The sequence below is a fragment of the Cryptomeria japonica genome, chromosome 11 (genome assembly GCF_030272615.1).
Source record: "Cryptomeria japonica chromosome 11, Sugi_1.0, whole genome shotgun sequence".
NCBI classification, from domain to species: domain Eukaryota; kingdom Viridiplantae; phylum Streptophyta; class Pinopsida; order Cupressales; family Cupressaceae; genus Cryptomeria; species Cryptomeria japonica.
Genome location: NC_081415.1, coordinates 143,848,434 through 143,874,714, shown reverse-complemented (window position 1 = coordinate 143,874,714; position 26,281 = coordinate 143,848,434).

Genomic DNA, 26,281 nt, shown 5'->3' with positions numbered 1-26,281 from the left:
ACATGTCAAACTACATATGTCCACTGTCTGTCATAAGGAGTACGTGCCTCTGTCACTGGGTGCTCCCTCTATCCTCCTCAGCCCCGCAATGTCCCATAAGCCATCAAAATTCATGAAATTTAAAACATGGGTTTTCGAGATACATACCGCTGCTCCTACGTCCTCTGGTCATCTGAATGTGTGTACACGTTCTCCAAGGTGATCCGCCATTGGAATGTTTGCCATCTGTCTGCAAGTGTCCTTGTCCAGAGCAACAAATCCTCCTCTTTCGCTACTACAAATGAGTCATTTTCACCCTCTTGGTCTCATTTATAGCTCTTTGTCATTGCATAGATGGACGTGCATCCTCTCCATCTTATGTTGGTCGCGGTCTTGTGCACCTTAAATTGTTTGTCCTTCATGCATCCGATCTCCGATTGTCAGTCCGTTCGATCCTGTCATTTTTATCGATCAATTGGCCTCTTTTCCGCATGTTTCCGGCCAATTCCTCGAGGGGGCATGCATATGTCATTATTATTGTCTGGGGCATTTTCATTATTGTTCTTTGAAACAATGCTCAGAATCGCATTGTCTCAAAGAGGGGCAAAATGTAGACACCCAAAAATGGTCAACGCTTGCAAAGTCATACTTTAACATTTGCGCATTGCCTCATTTTAGGTTTTTGCGTCGCATTAACATTTCTCCTATGTCACGCACTTGATTTTTATCATTTGCGAACATCGAGTCATTCTTCTACATTCTTCAATCATCTCGTCCTCGAATTTGGTCTTGTCAACAACATTATCCAGTCATGATTTTGATCGATTTTATCTTATTGCATCAATGAGCATGCCTATTTGTCATCAATTTGGACATCGTCAATCCTAATTAGGGTTTTGTCCTCCTAGCAATATTATCAATCTTATCATCAATCTTATCATTTTGGACATCGTCAATCCTAATTAGGGTTTTGTCCTCTTTTCAATCTTGTCGATTTATCATCAATTCTTCAATCTTGTCATCAATCGCTGTCATGTGCAATCTTGTCATTTTGCGATCAATTTGTCATTGATCGTGGTCGTTATCAATTTTGTCATTTGGCAATCATTTTGTCATCGATCATTGTCTATCTCAATTATGTCAATTGGGATCAATTTGTCATTGTTCCTCGTCAATTGGCGCATTTTCTCAAATCAAATCATTTTGTCATATTGGTCATTTATCAAAATCAAATCATGACATTAATTATCTTTAATCAAGACCTAATTGTCATTTTCGCATTTCTAATTCGTCTTCTAGGGTTTTATGATTTAGTCATTTAACCTAATTCGCCATTTCTTCCTCTAGGATTACTAAATTACTTGTTAATCCTAAGTCTTCTTATTACAATTAAATCTTTATTTAATTGGCTAATTATTCTTCTTTGTGAATTGATTAATAAATGAAAAATTATTAATTAATTCACTAAATCCTAATTCCAATTTCCTAATTTGTCATCAATTTCATTTTCCTATTTTTTCAAATTTCTAATTTCTTTTCCCTCCTATTTCATCTCCTAATTCTATGGGAGTGGCATTTCAATTTGTCATGAAATTGTCATAATTGATTAATCAATCAATTTTGACATGAAATGTGTCATAATCAATCAATCAAATTGTGCATGGAAAGTGCATAATTTGTCATAATTGACATATTGATTTGCAATTTCCATTTGAATTGCATCATGCCAATTTTGTGATCTCTCCAATTTCTCTATAAATTGGATAATTTTCTTCAATCAATCCCTTCGAATCCCTTCAACCCCTTCAAAAACTCCTTCATGAACCCCGAATTTCTATCAAACTACTGAATTTTCGTTTCTAGTACTCTTGAGCCTTTTGCTTTCAATTGTGTGAGCACTTGTAGGTGAGATCCACAAACCCATTGAAGAGGAAAGAACAACAATGGAGCCGCATGGAAGAAGAATCCACATTGTTATATGGTTTGCATAATTTTCATTTTGAATGCTTTGTTTCCATACCTCTATTGAATGTGCTTTGGAATTAGGTTCATTTCATGAGTATTCTTTTGATTATGTTATCATATTTTGTGTTTTGATTGATCTACTTATCTTGTGATGATTCCTAATTTCTATCCCACATGACCATCCTTCACATTTTGAGAAAAAGGAATCTTCATCAACATATCAATTTGAATAAAAGACCATTGAGCTCAAAGGATTTCATCAAAAGAAGGAAATTTTTTTATCTCAACAGACAAATTTTTGTCTCACACAGAGCCTTCTTGCATCATATGCATCTATATCTTCAAGTAAAATCCAATGAATTTGATCGAATCTTTGAACAGTAGAGCTTTTACTCAATATAGAGCTTTGAGCTATCATAATAACAAAGGAGGCAAAATCAACCCCACCTTCTTTCCAGATATTTGCATTGTAACATATAACATAGCCCGAGAAGAACCACCAACCCCCAAGAGAGAAGAGGAAGAATTTGTCCCATATGTAACACAAAGTTTTTATTGAAGTTCTCATCCACTCTCACATTCATACATCATCAATCCATCTCAACTCTCGAAACATAAAAAGGTCTTGTCCTAAGTTCTTTTCTAGATATTGCTTGAATGAAAACAACACATCACTTTTTCGAGTGTCTCTACATCTAGGATAAACTCATCCTAAGAGGCATTTCTACACAAGTTAAAACTATTCTATGAGTGCATCCTCTCATTACTAGGTAGCTTGGTTTGTAACACATCTCTGATCTTTCTATACCTTATCCTATTAAACATTGTTGATAGTTCACCAAAAAAAAAAGCAATTCATAAAAAGACTTTGGTAACATCAAACCTTTAGTGTTAGAGATCCATATTCTAAACACTTCACCAAACATTTATCTCTCATTCCATCACCAACTCATAATCATTTTCACCAAACTTCAACAACAAATTTCAAACAAAATGGGTCAAACCAGATCAAGGACTAGACAACTAGAGATCGAGGAGGAAGAGGATGAAAATCTCAATGAATTCCAAGAAGCCCTTGGAGGAAATGCAAATGATGAAAATCCTAGTACTACCACTCCTAAATAAATAGAAAGGGCACAAAACAACCCCCTCTTCAATCGAATTTTTGATGAAATCCTCAAAAACAACGTTGATGCTCATTTTTTGAGACTTGCTCAAGAGGGAGCCAAACTACCCTCTGATTTTGTTACTGAATAATTATGGCAAGCATCGGAACACCATAGTTGTAATGAGGGTGGAAGAGGTTGAGATAACTTCAGATATGACCTTAATCAAGGAAATCCCCCACCTCCTACTCCTCCTAATGACATAGACATGTTGAGGAAATAAGTCAAGAATCTCACCCAACAACTCCACAGTGGTCTGAAAACTACCCAGTTTTCACTCAATGATATTTGTCCCTATCCCTTAGGAATCTACCTATGCCACCTTTTTTGTGAGGGTTTGAAACACCTAAGTTTGCAAAGTATTGGGGTAAAGGAGACCCTAGAGATCATGTCAGGGAGTTTCACTCAGCTTGCCTAGAAGTGGCATATGAAGATGCATATCTAATATGCCTCTTTCCTTAGAGTTTGGGAGGGACAACCATGCAATGGTTTTCCCGACTAATAGGTGGCATTAAAACATTTGAGGAACTTATCCAAAAGCTCATTGCACATTATTCACACAATATAGAATGCGGCGTTACCATGATGGATATATGTAATACCAAGCAAAAACTAGGGGAGCTATTTTCAGCTTTCTTGCAACGATGGAGACAAATGTCTAACAGACATTCTCTTCAGCTACCTGAATGAGAGCTAGTGGAAATATTTATTTCCAACTTGAACGATGAAATGGAATTCCATCTAGACATGAAGGGCACAAAGTCCTTTAATGATATGATCACCCAGAGATTAAAATGTGAATGGGCCCTCATCAAAAAGGGGATTATCAAGATATACAATGAACCAAAAGATGGCCCTCGCCCACATTTTAACAGTGATAAACCCAACTTCTGGAATAAAAACAAAAACATCATCAATGATGGGGTTGTAGATGCAAGAACCATAAAAAGTGTGCAACCTATGGTCCGAATTGTGGGGCAAATCCTCCACCTAAAAACAACACAGTTGCTCCTCCATAAAATCAAGGTCACAATGCACCACAAGAGAAACCGAGACAACGACAGCAAAATTATAAACCAAAATGTACATACACTCCTTTAAGGGAACCTATCGAAATAGTGTTACATCAATTGGTCTCTTCAAATTTGGTGACCTTACCAAAGACATCTAATTATGAACCTCAGATCAATCATCCATGGTGGAGAGATAATGAACATTGCAAATTCCTTCTAGGGAAAGGGCATAAAAAAAGTAACTGTCATAAACTGAAAGATCTTTTTCAGGATCTTATTAACCAAGGAGAGATTGAAATTGAAGGACATGACCCAAAAACCTCAAATAATGATCATCTCATGTTTAAGAATCTGCTTCCACAACAAGATCAAAGGGGTCCTTCCACCTCAAGGTGAAACACAGATATAATTGATTATACACGAATCGCCTATAGTTACACTATGAATCACCTATATTATGCCAATGAACAAATTGCAACCATCACCATCAAAGATCCAAATGCTACCTGCAATGTTGTTACACATCATAGCAAGATCACCATTAAAGTATCTCCACAAGGCACAACATCCATTTCAAGGTAGTATAACCTTGTGGAATAGTTAGATAAGATGCCCGCACTTATATCCATCTTAGAGCTTTTGCGCCTATCCCCATCTCATAAAACAATCTTGGATCAAGCTCTCCAAGAGGTGTCAGTCCCTGCCAATCTAAATATAGATCGATTTCAAGCTATGGTTGGTAATCTAAGGTCCTCGCCATGTCTCACTTTCTCTAAAAGTGACAATACATCCTTCCAATAACCTCATAACTCCTCGATCTATATTGAAGGATTTATCAACCAACACAGGATCAAGTGAGTCTTGATTGACAATGGAACAAGCCTGAATATATGTACATTATAGTTGGTGAAGCATTGGGATATGTAGTTGAATTAATGGACCCCCACAAAAAGATAATCATAAAAGCCTATGATGATACGGAGCATTCCTCCAAAGGAGCAGTTGTGTTACCAATCCGAGTGGGCCCAATGGTGAAGCACATCATATGTCAAGTTTTGGACCTTCCTCTTCCATATAATTTGTTGTTAGGAAGACCTTGGATACATGCCATGCAAGCCGTTCCATCCTCCTATAACCAATGTATCAAGTTTCCTCATAATGATGTAGAAATTACAATCCTTGGTGATGCAAATCCATTTGCATATTGTAACAATGTCAACCATCAACTAGAGATTATCGTTCCCAACAATAGAGAAGTTATCCCATCCATATCATATGTTATTCTAGACTCTCTTTCTAGTTCAAACACCACTATACCAAAGCAAGAGAAGTTAAAAATGAAAATGGTTGAGGAAGGTCCTGGGGAATACAATCTAAGCCAACTCTTTTGTATTGGGCAACTACCCACTTCCCCTAGAACTCATGGTAAGCCTCAAAGGTTACTTACAACACCACTTTTCAAGCTAGAATTCACTTTGGTGCCTTTTATCCTTAGAAAGAGTCAGGAAGAGGAGACCAGAGATGAGGACTTAGCAGAATGGATCTATAAAGACCCCATCACCACGAAAATCACACAGGCTAAGCTTCCTATAGATCAATATGGAAAAGGCCTTACCATTATGAAAATAATGGGCTATGATGATCAGAGTGCTTTGGACCTTGTAGGAAAGGATGACATGAGCCGTTGCAGCCCGAATTAAATCCTAAAGATAACACTGGATTAGGTTTTCAAAAGGAGGTTGTTCCTAAGCTTAGGTTCAAAGGGAAACCCAACAAACCTCTATATCAGCCTAATACTCTAATGAGGCCACCCTTCATTATATCAGTAGCACCAAGAGCTACACCAACTACCCCAATAAGGTTGAGAATCCCATCAATACCATCCACAACACCAATCATACCACCAATCAAACCAACAACCCCATCAGCAACAACAACAATATTAACAATGCCATTAGCAGTAGCAGAACCCCCAGCAGTATCGACAACACTGATAGTTCCATTAGAAACAATAGATTCAACAACACTGATACTCCCAATATTAGATTCATCGATCCCAATAATCCTCCCCGCAGTACCAACAATTCCATCTCCAAAAGTACATCAGCCGATTACACCTGCAGTGTTCAACTCAAAAGATATCCCAGTTTGGTATAGTAATCGGATACTCGAAAGCAACTCAGAGACTGACTCACATGAGTGGGAATTTGATTCTGTACATCTCAATACTTCAGATGAGGAAGATGCATCTCCACCTCCACCTCGCAAAGTAATCCCTGTTTACCGAGAAGCACAGATTAAAACCTCTTGGGTTCCTAAACTAGAAACACCTTCCACAAACCCTACATCACATCTTGTGCCTGATTTTGACAGGGAGAGTACCATCAATGACCTTAACCACAATGTCTTAACCCTCACTGACACATCTCATGAACTTAACCTGATTGATGAGGTAATGCCTATTATCCATCCTGAACTCATTGAATGGAACCAACCAAATCCCTCATGCCTTGACCAATTTCAAAAAGATGAGGCAATCATTGACTTTTTGGAATTATGGGATAACATAGCAAGCGGGGATCACAAAGTTGCATTTGCCATTGAACCTAATAGCGTAGTATACTTTGGGGCAAATGCCAAACCTTTTAGCTACAAAAATATCACAATAAAACATGGATCTTCCAGTCAAAACCACACTATGGCACTGTTTGATCCCAAAAAAGTAAAAAGAAAGAGCATATCCAATGGTGAAAACCTCTCTGAGGCACCTACGAATGAAAGGGTTGAAATCCTCCCCTCCAGTGCAAATCAGGAATGATCAATGATCGTCATCGAGGAAACAAAATAATTCAATGTGGGGACTCCTGAGACTCCTCACAAAATACATCTGGCATCTCTTTTAACTCCAAAGGAACAACCTAAGTTTGTAGAATTCTTCTAGAAGTGTCTGATCAACTTCGCATGGTCATATGCCGACATGCCTGGTCTCGATCCTAATTTGGTCATGGATCACCTCACCATGGCAAAAGGAGTTAAACCAGTAAAACAGAAATTTTGCAAGATGCACCCCCAGATTGTTGTACTAGTCAAAGGAGAACTTAAGAAACTCCTCGATGTTGGTTTTATTAGACCAATTTATTATGCAAATTGGATATCCAACATTGTACCTGTCAGCAAACCAAATGGGGGCATCTGTATCTGTACTAACTTTAGAGATCTAAACATGGAATGTCCTAAAGATGACTTCACCCTACAAGACATTGACATGATCTTGGACCTAATAGCAGGACATGCCATGCTTTCTCTTATGGTTGGTGTTTCAAGGTACAACCAGATAAAGATCACTCCAGGGGATCAACATAAGATGACCTTCACATGCCCCTAGAGAACATACTATTGGAACGTGATGCCTTTTGGTCTAAAGAATGCAAGGGCAACCTATCAAAGAGCTATGACCACCATTTTTCATGATATGATGCATACCATAATGGAGGATTATCTCGATGACTTATTGGAAAAATTATTAACAAGAGAAGGTCGTCTTGCAATATTAGATAAAATCTTTGATAGACTAGAACAATATCATGTTTGACTCAATCCAAAGAAATGTGTCTTTGGAGTAACCTTAGGGAAGCTTCTAGGATACATTGTCTCAAGCAAAGGCATTGAGGTCGATCCGGAAAAGGTCAAAGCAATAATGGACATGGCACCTACAAGGAACATCAGTCAGCTAAGGACATTACAAGGGCGGCTACAATCCATTCAAAGATTCATTGCACAAATGGCAGATAAGTGTCATCCCTTTACACATCTGTTACACAAAAACATCTAATTTTAATGGGATGTTAGATGCCAACAAGCATTTCAGATGCTTAAGGGCTATCTCATGAATACACCATTGTTGGTCCCACTAGATCCAAGTAGACCTCTATTGCTCTATATTTCAGCAATAAATACGACATTGGGAGTGCTACTGGCTCAACATAATGCAAAAGGGAAAGAGTGTGTTGTATACTATATCTCTCGCACACTGGTCAACTATGAACTCAATTACACACCTATTTGAGCAAGCTTGCCTAGCAATAATCTTGGTAGCCACTAAAGTGAGGCACTACTTGTTGACGCATAAATTACAATTCATTGCCAAGATCGATCCACTAAAGTACTTACTCAACAAAGCAGCATTGATAGGCCGCTTGGCCAATGGGTGATGATTCTGAGTGAATTTGACATTGAGTATGTGGACCATAAGGCTATTAAGGGCCAAGTTAATGCAGATCAGTTGGTTGATGCACCCCTCATAGGTGATCATCATCTTGTTTCCAATTTTACAGATGAAGAGATCTTCATGATCATAGTAGTACAACAATGGAAACTATACTTTGACGGTTCATATACTAGACATGGCTCGAGGGCAGGCATCTATTTATCACACCTCAAGGTGACAACATCTCAAAGTCTTACGGGGTAACTTTTCCATGTACAAACAACATAGCAAAATATGAGGCCTTGATCACCACACTCAAACTAGCCATACAATGGAAATTGAAAGAGCTATAGATATATGACGACTCCCAGCTAGTCATCCAACAAGTCACAGACAAATATTAGACCAAGGATGATAAACTCATGTAGTACAAGCAAATGGTGGATAGTTTAAAAGCATCATATATGACTATCACCTTTCAGTAGATACCTAGAGATCAGAATCAAGCTACTGACACCATGGCTACCATTGCATCTCTCCTAGATCTTCCATAGAATTGAACACGCTATGAGTTCTTGGTAGAATAACTTTGGATTCTCACTTATGATATCCCCAAATGTGAGATGATATGTTTCCTTGTCGGTTCTAAATCCCCATGGTACGGCGAGTTATACACCTGCCTATTTGATCACACACTTCATTCTAACCAATCGAATAACCAATGCAAAACCTTCATTCGCCAAATCGCTTGATACACCATCATTTTTGAAACCCTATACCAACACAGTCTTGATGGTGCTCTCCTTCGATGTTTGGAATAGAGTGAGACAACAAAGGCCTTGGAAGAGGTACATGAAGGAATTTTTTGGACTCACTCAAGTGGTCCTTCCTTAGCAAAGAAGATCATGCGCGCTGGATACTATTGGCCATCCATGGAAAAAGACTCTACTATTTTGTCAGAAAATGCAAGAAATGCCAAGTTCATGGAAACCTGATACATGCACCAGCACAGGAATTGCAACCAATCACAACACCATGGCCCTTTTGTCAATGGGGACTTGACCTTGTGGGTAAAATTCATCCATCTTCATCCAACGGCCACAAATTCATTATTACCGCCACCGAATACTTCAAAAAGTGGATCGAAGCTGTTTCACTTACCCAAGTCACTGAAAAGTAGATCACCTCATTCATCCTTAATTAGATCATCTTCCGGTATGGTGTACCCATGCTCATCATCATAGATAACAGGCTTCCTTTAAAAAATCAGGATGTCCATGAGCTATGTGAGAAGTTTCACATCCAAGACCACTTTTCCACTCCCTATTACCCACAAGAAAATGGTTAGGCTGAAGCATCCAACAAGAACATATTGAGAATCCTCAAGAAGACAATCAATGATGTCGTCCATGATTGGCAAGTTCAATTAAATCCAGCACTATGGGCATATCAGACTAGCATTCAAGCCCCTACAGCTGCAACTCCCTACTCACTGGTCTATGGTGCATAAGCCATCCTTCCTATTGAGGTTGAGATACCATCTCTATGGGTTTCCTTTCATAATTTGATAGATGATGAAGCATACTGAGTCTCTCATCTTCAAGACTTGGAACTACCTGATGAAAGGCGATAAGCTGCATACAACCACCTCAAGACCTATCAGCAGTGAATGAGCAGAAGCTATAATCATCAAGTTAGACCTCGTACATTTGAGGTAGGTGATCTTGTTCTTAGAGAGAATCCTCATAGTCAACCAAACAAAGAACATCAGGGCAAGTTTGAATCAAACTGGTTGGGTCCATATGTTATCACTACTGTATTTGGGTCTGGGGCATATCAGTTGGCTACTTGAGAAGGGGAACCGCTAGGAGATCTGATCAACAACATGCACCTCAAATGATTTCATACATAAGCTATACAAAGAATCAGGCTCCAATACATATCAGAAAGAACACCAAAAACATTAAGATAAATGTCCTGAAGAAAATACAAAAATAGTAAAAGAAAAATCATGCATCCAAATGGTGAACAACCACTCTAATGGCACCTTGGGTAAGTACGATGGTGAAAACCTAGCAAAAAGGAGCCACTCTTAAAGGCTATGGCTCCATTGTCTTTCAAACTTTTTGTGATCGCATTCATTGCAACCACTCATCCATCAGTCAAACCATGGCTTGTTATTGATCTACAATCAAGGATAGTACTTCATGGGTCTTGCATCCTGCTTTTTCATAGTCATGTCTAAACTGGGGCAATGCTCTTAACCTATTGATGGAAGTGGATTCTGCATTACTTGTGATTCATTGAGTTCATCATTCAAAATTGTCTCACAAAATCCAAAAAATTCAAAATTGTCTCACAAAATTCAAAAACATTAAAAACAACTCAAAATCAAAAAACATCATAAAACATCAAAAATCAATAAAAAACATGGCAACACATAAAAATCCTTTGTACATATGCATCACCACATACATAAAACAAACATTTTGAGCTACTCAAATGATGATCACTTATCAAATGAACCAAACAATCAACACCGGTACACAATTACCTTAACAAGGATGCATCCTTCCTTACCAAAACAAAGACAAAGATAAAATTTTCTTTGACAAGAAAATTCTGTTTAATCTATCAAGTACTTGGTTAGTTTGATAAGTTATTTATTCATTTATATTAGGTTCCTACACTACTCCGAGATATCCACAAGTGATTAGAGTAGATAGGATGGTTCCTAAGTATCGTTTGTTTATCGTCTGTGAATTGTTCCAATGAAGTTTTGGGGTATGTACTAATGGTGTCTACATGGGAAGTTCACTAAGCTACATGATCATATGCAAAAATCTAGTCATAGATGACTATGGCTTGCTGACTATAGCGTTTACCTCGACCATCTGCACATGAACCAAAATGGAGGGTCCATATTCTTTATCTATACTGCTTGCTTATAGGTATAATGCTCCAAACTTGGTTCCTACTGCCTTGTCCAAGATTGATACTACCATTTCTCAATGATGAAAAAAATAAAGCACTATGGATCGTCATTTCATCTCATCTGTTTATATTTCATTCTGTTACATATCACCCATCCATTTGATCATTCATTATTCATATTTATGGTTTTGTATGCAAGTGTGAACAAGTTAAAATATGAGAAGTTATTTAATATGAATTGGTCTTGGATACAATCATGATGGAGTTCTCTGATACATCATCAATGCATTATACAATTTCTCACCAACTTGCATTCATCTATCATGAACGCATGGTATTATCATTCCATTACATTTAGTTGCATTTAAATGCATCTAGTTCATTATCATTTACTTGCATGTAGGTTCATTACATCCATTTTAGATATTCATTTAAGTGCATCTAATATCATTTAGTCGTATTCATTTACTTACATTATCATTTCATCATTGCAAAATATAGGCATTTAGATTCATTTGTATAAATTTCCAATCATTTTATTTATTTCTATTATTAGCCATTAACGTACATTCATTTAGTCATCTAGGTATAGTTAGATGTCTTTTAAAACATTCAAAATCATTCATCATCATTTAAGTTTGTTTACAATACATTCATCTAGATTCATTTAGTTGCATTCATTTACATTTATCTATCTATTAGTCAAGTACATTCATCTATCCATCCAGTATTTTCTTATACTCATTCATTTCATTCTCATCTTAAAAAGTTTCATCTAGATTCATTAAGATGCATTCATTATCCTTTTAATTGCATTAAGGTGCAGTTATTCATTATCCCTTAGTTACATTTATTTGCATTATCATTCCACTTAGTCATGTTTTAAGTCATTTAGAATCATAACATAAACATTTGTCTCAACATTTGTTTATTCATTTTACAAGTGCATTCATTTAAGATCATCAGATAAACATTTGAATCACCATTTGTTTATCCATTTTGCATTCATTTTTAACCATCTATGAACATTTACATAAACCATTCGATTCATTACATTTTCATCTTATAAAAACACATAGCTGCATATCATCATTTCATCAACATAAACACAAGTACTATCTATCTTATAGTTAGAATCATTTCATTCATCATTATGCATATATCATCATCATGGTATTACATACATTAAAGCATTACAACAACGCATCATACATGTATTCACCTGCATACACATGTCAGCAACTCATCCATAAAACATGCATATAGAAAGCATCTCATCAACATAAACATCTAGCAAATAAAACCATCCATGTAAGCATAAAACATAAATCATCATCCTGCATAAATCCATACATATCATTAACATGCATATCATCACAAAATATGGGATCTCCTCATATATCACATCATATATCATCTCACAAAAACATACATGTATCAGAGTACAATGATGTCAAAAATATCAGCTACCAAGAGCCATCCAAGTCACAGTCCAAAATGATAATGTAATAAAATACATAAATCTCTCTCAAATGGAAATCTGGCCAGATGCTGCTCCCCCATCACTGCCTACTCCACCACTACCCCTTGCACCAGCTGCACTATCTCACCGTGGAGGACCCATAACACCACCACTGCTCTGCATCCTCTGAGACCGCTTTGATCTCTCCCGATGCATTGTTGAATAGCTTAGTGCCCGCTGACTAGATGGCACCACCTACTCATATAAACTCCGCCAATAATCTATCTCTGCTTGAGCCTACCATATCTCCCTCAATACCTCCCGAGTAGAACCTTGTGATCCTACCACAATTCGTCCTCTCTCCTGCAGCTGGATCACCCTATCCAGAACATCATCCCACTCTCACCTCACTACTGTCAACTCTGACTCTCATGCAAACCGCTAAACATCTCTAGCTGCAATCTTTGCCTCACACTCCTCCACCCATGCCTCGACTTCTATAAGTTGAGACTGCATATATACTAGCATATGCCCCCATATATCTACTCCTCCCATCCCCATAGGATCCTCTCCTCCACCTGTAGCTCCCTCTCCTCCACCAGTAGCTCCCTCTCCCATATCCATAGGTGCCTCTCCCTCCCCCATATCCCTACCACCTAATCTGACTCTACCCTGAATCAAAGGACCCTATGAGAATTGCAATGGCTGCCCACCTCTCTCTCTACACTGTAACTGTATTCCTCCACCACCTCCACCTCCAAATCCACCCCCCCGACTCCCTCCACCTCCTCCTCCTCCTCCTCCTCCTCCTCCTCCTCCTCCTCCTCCAAAAACTCCACCACCACCTCCCCCACCACCTCCTCCTTCGTCACCTCTACCTCCTCCTCCTCCTCCTCTACCTCCTCTCCTTTGCCACTTTCTCCTATCATCCTCAAATGATGGTACTGACTTAGCTGGATCTGAAATGCATGGAATCGGATGTGCGGTATGATACTGCGTGTACTCCTCTGTCACTCCTACATCCACAATCCCCGGCCTCATATGCCATGGTCTCGCTTGTAAAGTGCGGAACTCGGCTAAGGATTGATCATACGGTAACACTAGCCCCCACTAGATTCTTTCCCGTATTGCCCATGCATACTCCCCTGATCCACTTGGCACTCCCTGCCTCCGCCTGAACTGCCTCATCACTCTACCTGGCACCTATCTCTCAATATTGTAGGATGTCCTACAAATCAAATATCGTGTCATAAATACATTTGGCGAAGCCTTTGCATCATCCTCCCAAGGCTCACACTGTATGTATGGCCTTCATATCACTGCATCCAAATCATCGAATGCCCACCACCACCACTCCAACTTCCCCAAGCGGGGATGACTCATCATACCTCCATACATGTACACGTAGGGCTGATCTAGTGCCCTGAATCTTAGACATACCAGTCATGTAACTGGCAGGTGCTCCCATGCCCAGATGTGTAACAAAGTAATGCCAACCCCTAGAGAGCTTGTCTCCCAGTATACCACCTCATGAAGCTCCCTGTATAGGTGTGATAGCACGCATGGACCCAATGCATAGAAGGTCCCATCTATCACCATTCGCTCAATCACCTGGCCCCAACCCATGGCCAGTCCATGTGATTGTCGATTAGGGTACAACAAACCCCTGACAATGCCTGATAAAACAACTCGTAATGGCTCATATAACACTGTTATCTCCTCCCATGCAATTGAGCCATCATCAATATAGACATCCTCATCGAATATTCTCTATATCGCTGTTGTACCCAATCCTTGGTCATACATCACCAGATCCCCCTGGATAGGAATGTGCAAAATCCTCCATGCATCCTCAAGTGTAATTGTCATCTCTCCCATTGATAAATGGAAGGTGCAGGTCTTGTTGTGCCACCGCTTCACTAATGCAGTCACTAGTTTGTGATTCATCCGAATCACGGGCAGGTACATCATGTCATATAGTCTAGTAGCTACGACATAATCAATCTCCACCTCAGTTAGCTGATCTCGTAGCTGCTAAGTGGCCGGATGCTACTCCCGCATCTGAAGCATGGGAAGATCCTCCTACACACACATCAACATCATCATTAGTTGTTTTATTTCAAACTTTCTTAAGTTTAAACCTAGACTCTCAACAGGTAAGCGATCATGGCAACCCTATCATAATGACCTAGTCTCAATGGGACTGCTATGATTCAAAACAATTTATCCATCCATCCACTCAACACTGGCATCAGGAGATTATTTTTCTAACACTCGTGTATCTATTATTTGGACAATAGCGCCATTCTGCTAATAGTCATGCTAAAACAACAAAAATGCTAAATGACCTATACAACAACACCATAACATTACGATCACAGTACAAAATTGACTCAATCATGCTACAAAAACATTAGCACTAATACTACTAGACAAGAGCGCTAACACTTGCGATAGCACTAAAACCACTATGCAATAACACTATAGCGGCACAAAAGCGCTAATTTAGGTGACAACCATGCTAAAACACAATTTTAGGGCTATTGTCATAGTTGGACTTGGATGCTTGCAAAACCATATCAAAAATGCATGAAAAGCAAAAATTTAAATTTGCATACCATTGGTTCGTAGTCATCTGACCACTGGAATTGATGAACCCGCTCTAACAGATGATCTGCTATCAGTACCAGCATGCTGACTGCTACGTGCTCTTTCACAAAAGTCACTATCAGAGCTCTGAATCATTGTGGAGATGGATGCAAATGACCCTATTTTTATCCCTTCACCCCCATATATACCCTTAGCCCTCAACCTAATTTTATCCCGCCCACCATCGTGGTCCTTGTGAACTTCCAGCGCCTCTCATTTCTCTATTTTAATTTTGATTTCTTCCATTCTTTCACCTTTATTACTAAATTCTTCTCTTCTACCTCTCCACCAATTCTTGTTCTTTTTTGAGAGATCGCCCGATCTTTCAAAAATTTTCGGCCCATCTCTCGAGGGGGCATACCACCTACTAAATTAACATTTATGGGGCATATTTCTTCACGCCTATTTTTCCTTTTTTTGAAACGATGCAATAAACTGCACCATCTTAAAGAGGGGCAAATATAGTCACATAAATCTCTCCATTTAATTAATTCCTCCTCAACCATTCTCCTATTAATTAAATAAATTATTTAATTTATTTCAATTAATTCATTAAACCAAATTCACAAACAATTAAATGAATAAATCCTATTTATTTAATTTAATCCCCTTTCCTCTTTTAAATAAATAATTAAAACATTTATTTAAAATCATTAAACTCCCCCACCACTTGCATTCTCCTACAAATGCAAGTTGCAACCATAATTGAAATAAATTTATTTTATTTTAATTTAAATCCTATTTTCCCTCACGCACCAAACCCACTTGCAATCGTAAATCCCTTCAAGACCCTTCTAACCACTTTCTAATCATTCATAATTAGCCTAATCCATCCCCTAAATATTGTCACATTCTTAAGCAACTTGGAGTCACTTCTCAAAGCCTTCAAAGTCTATGAAAAACATTTAATGCTTTATGTGTTCAACAAGCTAACCTCTAAAGTCTTCCAAACCACTAATGGTTCTTACATGACCATTAATGGCTCTTACATAACCATTTATAGCTTTTACATAACCATTTATGGTTAAAACGACTTGCCCCCATGGTTAGAGACTTTACCTCTAACTCAACCCTCATTTAACCTATGGGTCTCTTCAATAATTTATTGCTTTGACCATGGTTATCCTCAGTAACTCTTGCATAAGAGTTTATCCATTGGATAAAGACACTATTGATTGAATAATGGCTTTATTCTTTCAAAATCAACATTAACCTTACCTCCCAAGTTAGCCCTCAAGTCATGTCAAGCATTTAATGCTTATTCCCTCCCCTCTCAACCCATCTCTTGTTGACATTTGTCATCCTGGGATTGGGTTGAAATCCCTCACATAGATCATAAACCCATCAATCCTGACCGTTGATGATAATACTCAATATCAGCCCTCCATCCATTTTACCTATAAATAGAGCTCATTTCTTCATAATCCAGATCCTGAAATCTTGTATGAATCTAATTTATAGTGAATTTTAGAGAGCATTTAGCATAATCATCTATATTTTTCATTTTGGGCTAAAATTAATATTAGCGAATTAGATAATATATCATTTTAGCTTGTTCACATTTGCATTCTCATAATCATCCATTTTACAATCTTGAACCTCCATAAGACATGCAGAATAGTGAAAAAAGCTATTGAGAGATACACTCATTTGGGAACTTGGAGAGTAGAGGAACAAGGGAGGAGAAGCTACAAGCATGGTGGAGGGTATTTTTAGATGCCTTGTTGTATTTCTTAGATTTATCAAGCTTTCTATTTTATGTCTTGTTTCTCTCTTGATATGCTTGCTTAGGATAGTGTTTGATTTGTGATTTCTAACACTAAAACTTGTTTGTTGCTTGTTGTTTTGTGTTGTTTTGACAATATCCTAACCATTCCTTTTTGTAGAGCATCAGTTTTAAATGGAAAAGATGTAAAAATTGTGTGATTAGTCTAGTGTAGATAAAAGTAGAGATAAAATAAAAAGAGAGGGGAAGGGAGAAAGCAATAGATAGATATTGGTAAGAGAAGAGATAAAATAGAGAGATAGAGATTGATAATTATAGAAGAAAAGGTAGAAAGAGATAGAAGGATAGACATAAAGAGTTAGGATAAGTATATATATTTTAAAAGTATATATTTATTTCAAAAAAATAGTGTATTATTTAATAATTAAAATTTATAAACATTTTCAAATAAGTTTTATCTATCATGTATATAGTAAATAAAATAGTTTCAAAATAAGCATAACTTTTAAAGTAATAAAATATTTTGAAATTGATGTGTCAAGATAGATGTATTTAAAATATTTATACTAATCAAGATTTTATAAAAGCTTTGTATATCTATATAATTTCCTAAAATAAATTATTTTGATATATTGATATTATGATTATATTAATATTTGATTTTTGTTTTAATAGTTAAATAGACTTATTTTCATTTACAAGGGTATTAGTCTACACAATACATTCACTCCATGGGATAATTGGATTACCAGACATTGGCCAGCTTTACAGTTGCTCCCTTTGATTGGGGCAATTTCTAAATCAAGGTATTCTTTAAATAGGAAGGAGGTGGTCTGGCTGCCTCCTTCGGCTTCTAAGTACAAATTGAACTTTGATGGAGCATCCCATGGTAACCCTGGGAAATCTACCATTGGTATTGTGGTTTCTGATAATAAGGCTTGTATTATTAAAGCACAATGTTAGTGTATTGCTAGCAGGACCAATAATGTGGTCAAGATTCATGCCCTTTCTATTGGGCTTGATTTTCTCCTTTCATTGTGTCCGTTGGATGTTGTTATAGAAGGTGACTCTCATGTTGTTTTTTAGATGGTCACTAATCGCTCATCACATTCTCGGCATCTAAAATATTGGTTGGACAAGATACTTGCTCAGCTTGAGTTTTTTAATTCATTCTCTATGGTCCACTATTATAGGGAACCCAACAAGGTGGCAGACTTCTTGGCCAATAAAGCATTGGATGAAGATATCCAATCTTTGGCTAATGTGGATTTCAGTATTTTAGCAGCTCACCCAGTTTAATTGGTCCTAACCTATTTGCAAAATCACAACTTCGTACCTTGTTTGGTGATTATATCCAGGCATGCAATTTAATGTGGTGTTGGTGGCCTTTTTTGGTTTTCATATCCTCACTAAGTCTTCATTATTGTGTGTAATTCCAATCTGGGTATGGGTTGGGGATTTTTGTTTTAATAGGTTGGGACTTGTGGTGCGGGAGTGTCTTGTAATGGTGCTTTACACAGCTCAAAAATTCAAAAATGATAACCGTGCTTAATATAGTTTCAAGTGGTTGGTGCCTAGGTTTTTGTTTGTCTAAAGCATGATGCCTGCATGAGATTTTATTTATGATGATCTTTGATGCTTGTACTACGGCTTGCTTGCTTAAAGTTTTAATGATTATTTTTATTTTTTCTTTTGCAGTGGCAGATTTGGAATTACTTTTGGCATTATTTCTTTTCATTTGGGGGATCTCATTCGTGTGGCTATCTTTTTTTATTTTTGTCAAGCTTATGTCTATTGATGGCCATGTTTATTGCGAAGAAGTTTTCATCATTTTTTCTTAAGGTGGCGGCCTGTGGTTGTTTCTTCGCACGTTTGACATGGGTTTGCTTGTGCTAATATTATCTATTGCGTCCTTCGATGGCTGAGCTTTCTCTCTCATAATGGCATTTGATGTCTTTATAATCTTGTATTCTTTCTTGTGTTTGCATTATCTCTTTTATGGAGTCTGTGGGCTGTAGAATATTGATGCCTATTAAGTAGCATGACTTCCAAGACTCTCATGATTTTGATGATGAAAAGCTTGGCTGTCTGTTTCAAATTTATTCTCCGGATTTCTCTCTGGCTTTTCACAAGGTTTTGGGCAAACGATGGCTGGTGGAAAATGCCGGTTGCTTTCTTGCTGAGGTTGCATCTCATTTTTTCACTATTTGTATGGACTTGCTCCTAGATTCTTCTATGGTCAGGGTACTTTTTGATACATACTTCCATCCCTATTTCTATACTGTTGCTGATTTAGATAGTGCATTGTCTCTCTATCATTTTGAATTTGGCAATTTTTTTAATGGTGGTTTCCTACCTCGTTCTCAATTACTATCTTCTGGCTAGCACGGGGAACTTCTTTCAATTATAAGGAATGGTTTGATTTCTAGCCTTTATGACAATAATTTGTTTTCCTTGGTAGCTCTGTTAGATCATGTTTCGACCTATTGTTTGGCAGCAACTGTCAATGTATTTTCAAGTATTCACTTTCTCCTAGATTCGATGGAAGTGGTAATGTCTTTGCCAACTTTAGTTTTGCCTATTCAAATGGTACCTCCTGTAGCTCTCATTGATGAGGTTATCCCCCCTTCTTCTCCTTCGTTGGAAAGCTCTAGCTCATGGTTTCTGATTTCATAATGTAATTATCTCAGTCAGAGAAATTTTGTACTCATTATAGGGGTTGGGTTTTTGCTGCCCATTTTGGCGATTATGTAGTCTTGGGTGGGCCTCTTATCTGGTTTCTATGTATGAGCTAGACCAGAGGTTTTCTTTACCTGGTTCTTTCCTACCAGTGCTCTTTGAACCAAGTTGTAAAAAATTTATAAAATTAATAAAATTTAGTGGTTTACCACTTTTATCAAAAAAAAAAAATGATTTACAATAACAAATAAATAACTAATAAACATAAAATTTATTTTTATTTGAATATTTTTTAATTTTATAATAAATAAAACTTTAACATAAAAGTAAGAATAAAATTATTTTTACATATTAAAAAATAACAAATTTTTAACTTTGCTTTAGATCATAGTTATTAGTATACTTAAGTTAATATAAAAGTATATTTTTTTAAGAATAAATATCATGGAACTTGGTTTTATATAGAATAAGATTACATGGTCATCTTTATTAAACCTTAAATGGTTTTTTTTTTGTGAAACATGGGTTGAAAAAAATGTTGGGGCATTGACATAATGGGTATAGATGGTATAGAGGTGACAAAAGGGTCATTTTGGGACATGTTTTATACCACATTTTGTAAGACAGGTGTATGGATTTTGATTGAACATATACTATTCAAAGTTGGGAACAATGAGAATTTCAATAGGCAATGGTAGCATTTTCATTACTACACTTTCAGCAAGCTCCAATGATGAAAATTATGAGATCTTAAGGTTGTCTCATGAGATAGATGGTTTTAGTGGGGGGACAATTTGAGTAGCTTGTGTGTTTGAGTTCCATTTTGTTTTCTAAAACATCATGTAATAAACTAATTCATGAATTATCACTTATATATTTCTGAAAGCAAATTCATTGACTTGTATTTCATGAATTATCACTTATATAAACTATTTCCCACAAAAATGAATAATTGTGTAAATAGTTATGACATCTAAATGATTATCACCCATCATAATACTACTCGAAGTCTAATATTTTAATCCTAAACTTTCTCTCCGATCAAAAAGGCTTTTAAAAGAAAATTGCTACAAATTATAACTCTTTTCCAATTACAAAGACGACTTGACTTGGAGAAGTCTTTTAATAGATGGTTTCTAATGCTACTAGAAGTCAAATATTTTAATCATAAACTTTACCCACGATGAAGCAGACTTTTAAACCTTAGATCATGTTAAAGATAAGATGCCATTTTATGTAGATGTAGCACGCGTTACATCACTCGTTGTTTGTAGACCTCATGCAGTGAGTTGGAAAGCTCGTTTGTCCCATTGCTGAGGCTATCAATATACACTGAACTGAATTTTACAGCCACATTCTTTCCCCGTCCAGTCTTTGTTCAAAATGATATATAACACCATATACATCTATTATTGGCTTGAATATTTTCATCATTGCACACCCTAATTCCCATGAATTTTACAGGTTAAAGTTTGAACACGTTGTAAATTGTATACATTTAAATATATCTTTTCGGTGCAGTGTGTTCGGTGCATACTGAAAGTCTAATCGACCTTAGACAATTCTTTTATTCCATTGGAAGGACTTGAGTGGGTTCATGCTCGACAAATACGATCATTGAAATAATGAATGTCTGATGCACACACCATGCAATTATGTCAAAAGAAAATCGTTGTATATTTATATTTTAAAAAAATATATGTAAAATAATGTGGAGAGATATTACATAATTGTCTTGTATTTTTATTAGTTATCAAGAAGGACATGGAGCTGCATAATGCTGCACTCTATCACTCTCATTAAAGATGTAATAGTTTCATATACTTAGAGACAAGTGACAATGATATTTTTTTATTCAAAGTAATAAAATAATACTTATAGAGAAACTGAAACATGCATGCATTTACCTATCATCTACACGTCAAATTTATTCAACAGCAATTTTTTGTTTACGGATATTTGTATGTCATTGTAGATGCCTCTCAGCATAACTTCACCTTCTTTTTACTATAGAGATGACTTGACTTCGACAAGTTTTATAATAGTTGTTCTCCAATAAAAGAGTCAAATCCACATGACATAGAAATACAATAAAAATCATTTATCACGCTTAAATTCTTTTAGATATATAGTAATTTTTAATTATTAGCCAATTGGTTATTTGTGTAGGCATTTGTCCGTGAAAGTGTCAACCCTCAGTAATCACCTACATTCTAACTATTTTTTGGTCAATCTTTGTTTTCTAGGTGATGACATGTTCTACCAAAGATAGGCACATTGGGGAAGGACACCAAACCAGTAATCACCAGTATTTGGGCCAAATTGTAGTTAGTCTCTATTTTTTAGTCAATGCCATGTTCAGCCAATGATAGGCACAGTGGACAAGGACAACAAACACATTTTCTACTGATGAATTGGATACTAACGAGGTGATGAAGTGATGTACACGTTGGGCAAGGACAGCACCCAAGTTTTTTGTTTATATGTTAGACAGTGATGTGAACATGTTGCATTTAATGAGACTAAAGATTTGGATGTGCTTAAGTGTGTTTGGTGTCCTTTGATAGTATGCTTGTCACTTCTATTGCTAGAAATAAAGTTCACAATTTATTTTTGGTTTTCATTGCCTGCATTTGCATTGTGCCTTTTGCTTTGTTGTTTGCGCTTCAATTTGGGAAAGCTCTGGTTTTCACTATGCGCGTTTTCATTCCATCTCTTGCCTTATTCTTTGCGCTTCAATTTGGGAAAGGTCTCTCTTGGTTCTTTGTCTGGATTTTGGTTTAGGCCCACAATCTTGCAAGTAAAATGTGTTGCTAAAGAAGAAAGGTAATTCTATCTTTCATGTTTTTGGTGCCTTGTTTTGGTTGTGCAGACTTTGTAAGAATATTTGGTTTAGAGTTGATGGCTTTAGGGTTTTGTGGATATAGAATTTACAAAATTATGGTGATAAAAATGTTATAAAATTAATTTTGGGGGTTTCATTGCCTACGTTTTTTCATTATGTGTCTTGGAGAATATTTGGTTTATAATTGATGGCTTCGGGGTTTTATGGGTTATAAAATCTTAAAAATCGTGGTTATATAAATGGCAAAATTAAATTATGGGGTTTCATTTTATATGTCTTTTCACTGTATGTCGCAGTTACTTTGTCACTTAATTAATTGAGGTTTTTCATTGTTTGTGTTATCATTTTGTGTCTTGGCTACTTTGTGGCTTAATTAATTTAGGGTTTTTCATTATTTATGTTTTCACTATGTGTCTTGCCCACTTTGTCATTCAATTAATTTAGGGTTTTCACTCTATGCCTTTGTTACTTTGTCACTTAATTAATTTAGGGGTTTCTATTGTGTCTATTTCCATTCTGTGTGAGGTGTGTCTTGGTTCTCTATCTTCATTTTGGTTTAGAACGACAACCTTGCTAGTTAATTGCGTTGTTCGAGAAACAAGGTAATTTAATCTTTCGTGTTTTAGATGCATTGTTGTGGTTGTGTGGACTTTGCAAGAATATTTGGTTTGTGTCTTTATATAATTTTTGATTACAGGAAAAATGGGTTTTAAGTGGACCCGAAACCCCTTACAACAGGTTTTGAAGGGACCCGAAACCCAATAGATTTTACCAGGATCTAAAACCTAACAAAGCAGGCTACTCAAAGAAATTCAAAATGAAAACCACAACTAAAAAACCAGCACAGTTGGCATAAAAGGACCCAACTAAAAGAAAACAAGGTTGCTAAAAAGAACAAACATCAGAAATCCAGCAGGCATACCAAAACCAGGACTGAAAAGATCAGCCCCAAGAATGAACACAAGGGTAAATTAGAGGCACTCTTAGCCTATATCTGCAACCATGGGTGAATCAGAGCACCCATAATCCCAAACATAAACTCCAAAATATAGCATTTGACCATATGTACATACCTAGTCTGGATACAAAGGGTTTTGAAAGGCTCCCCAAACCTTGAATCTAGGTTTTGAACTGACACCCAAAACCAACAAAGGGATTCCCAGGATTCCCAGGATCCCCAAACCACCATCAAAGAAATCAAGTCATCAAAAGCATAACCTATCCTTAACCAAAAACTAGAACCATAACTGGCTAGGCTGGGCCCCTAAAAACTACCAACATCCAACAAAGCTACACCACCTAAAACTGAAACAAAAAGGCTAGACCAAGATACAGGAAGAAGACGCCTGACCACTGAACCAACTGGGAGTCTAAGATGAGAAATTCCCAGAACCATCTGAAAAGACACCTATGAGAGAATAAACCAACAGCCTTAACTAGCAGCACAGACACCATCAACAGTCAAAAATCCCCATCACTCCTTCTCCCCACCTTATTAGGGAAGATGACCACCTCAATAGGATGTGGAATAAGGAAGATAGACAACATACAATTCTCTCTTGCAGCTATCAAAATCCAACCCTCTCCCCTCCTCCATGTTTCCACCTCAATAGAAAACATGGTCACCTCTAATAGACAAGGAAAGGAGAAGACCAAAGAACTAGAAAACTCTCCCAAAGGGCTACTCAAAAGATGATCGTCCACTTCAATAGGAGAGTAGCCCAACACCAAGAAAGAATGAAAAGAAGCTCCTTTTGTATGTCGACAAGAGTCAGACCAAAACATCAAAGGAGCCACAAAACTACCAAGATCCCAGATAAACCCACTGCAACCATACACAAACACTGTCTCTTCAACCCCATCCATCACCACGAACACCTCCACGATAGAAGCGACCACCTTGCACACCCAAACTACAGGGCTAGAATAGAATCCTTTGGGAGAGAGAAAAGTAGGGAGATCACGAGGCATTCCAACAGGGGGGGCACCGCCAAAGGAGAGCAAGCTCCAACCATCAATCCCCCCAAGAAGAGCAAAGCCCGTAGAAAAGAATGCAGCAAAGCTCAACAGAGGAAGAGAAGCTTTCAAACCTTCAAGGTGCAAGGCCACCCTTGAGCCATACCCAACATCTCAGATGCCTCAACACAACTCCCACCATCGTGCAATCCACAATGTCTACCCAGCAAACTAATCGAGTCGTGCTACAAGTTGGTCATGACAAGAAGTTATTGGAAGGGGCAATAAACACAACCGAGAAATAATCTAGCCTCAACCGGACGCCATAAGGAGAAAGAGTCTCTTTGCATAGTAGAATCAGCATCATCGTCACCTTCATCTTCATCCCCATCGCTTAGAACTTCCTTTCCTGAAGCAGAAACCCTAGCTCCTGAGAGACACACTCTTTTCCCACCCAGACCGCTTCTCCCGCCCATGTTGCAAACTAGAGAATTGTGTCTTTATATAGTTGATTCCTTGAGGTTTATAAAATTAAAAATTTTCTAGTGATACAAATGTTACAAAATTATATTTTAGCATTTCATTGTCCACATTTTCATTGTGTTTGTCGGCTACTTTGTCTCTTCCATCCATAGTATAAAAGTGCACAACTAAATTTGGCTTTCTATTGTGCACTTTTTCTTTGTACCTCTTGTCATGTTTTCTGCATTTCAATTTGTGAAAGGTGTCTATTGGTTTTCTAATAAAATTACCGTGTCCTTTTTCTATGCTTAAACCAAAATTTTGTTCATATGGTGCAAATAGTGATATCCACCATACTTCTTTTTTTAATGGTTTTCTATTTTATTTTGTGTGGACTGGTTGCTGGTAATAGCTTTGAAAAAAAAAACTTCATTGTTATTGTGGCATAGAGCTTGCATTGTTCCATTATATAAACCAAATTGAATTGCTTTGGTTTAGAGAATACTCGGTGCTATGTCTGCCACCACAAGTTGTGTAGGTGCTTCGAAACAACTTCCTATAGCCGATTTTGTAAGTTACTATATTGCCTTTTCTTGGATCTTGCAAGTCATTTATTAGTTCCTCAAATATAACTATATGAATCCATGCATGAATCTATTTCTTTGTATTCTTATGCATATAAATGTTAAAATACATGTTGGTCATGCACAAATTCATACATATAGTCATACTCATGAATGTATTCCAATCACCAAAAAAATTCACATAGTTTGCCCTCTACTGTCCTTGTAGGATACATCTCAATATGTTTTCTTTTGCAATGATAAGGAAAGCCATACATAAATGAATGTTTGTATAGCTATATGTGCATGTGTGTGAATCTTTTTTTTTTATGCTTCTGCATATACAAGGCTTTCTTTGCAATATCATGGCACTTAATCATGTCACTTGGTTTGATAGGGTCCCCACATATCTTCTAGACTCCCAACATAAGGAAAATCAATATTTTTACTCCAACAAATGCAATTTTTATCTCTTCATTGGTTTTCTCAATCTGATACATAAGGATATCAGACCTTCTAGTACACCAATGCACATGTGAAACTCCACATTAACCCCTGCAAACTTTGAATATGAAAATATATGTATTTAATGCCATTCTAGAAATTTGTAGCATTTTCCTACTAGTGCAAGGCAAGGACATGCATTTTATTTGGTCATTGGTTACCCTACCTAGG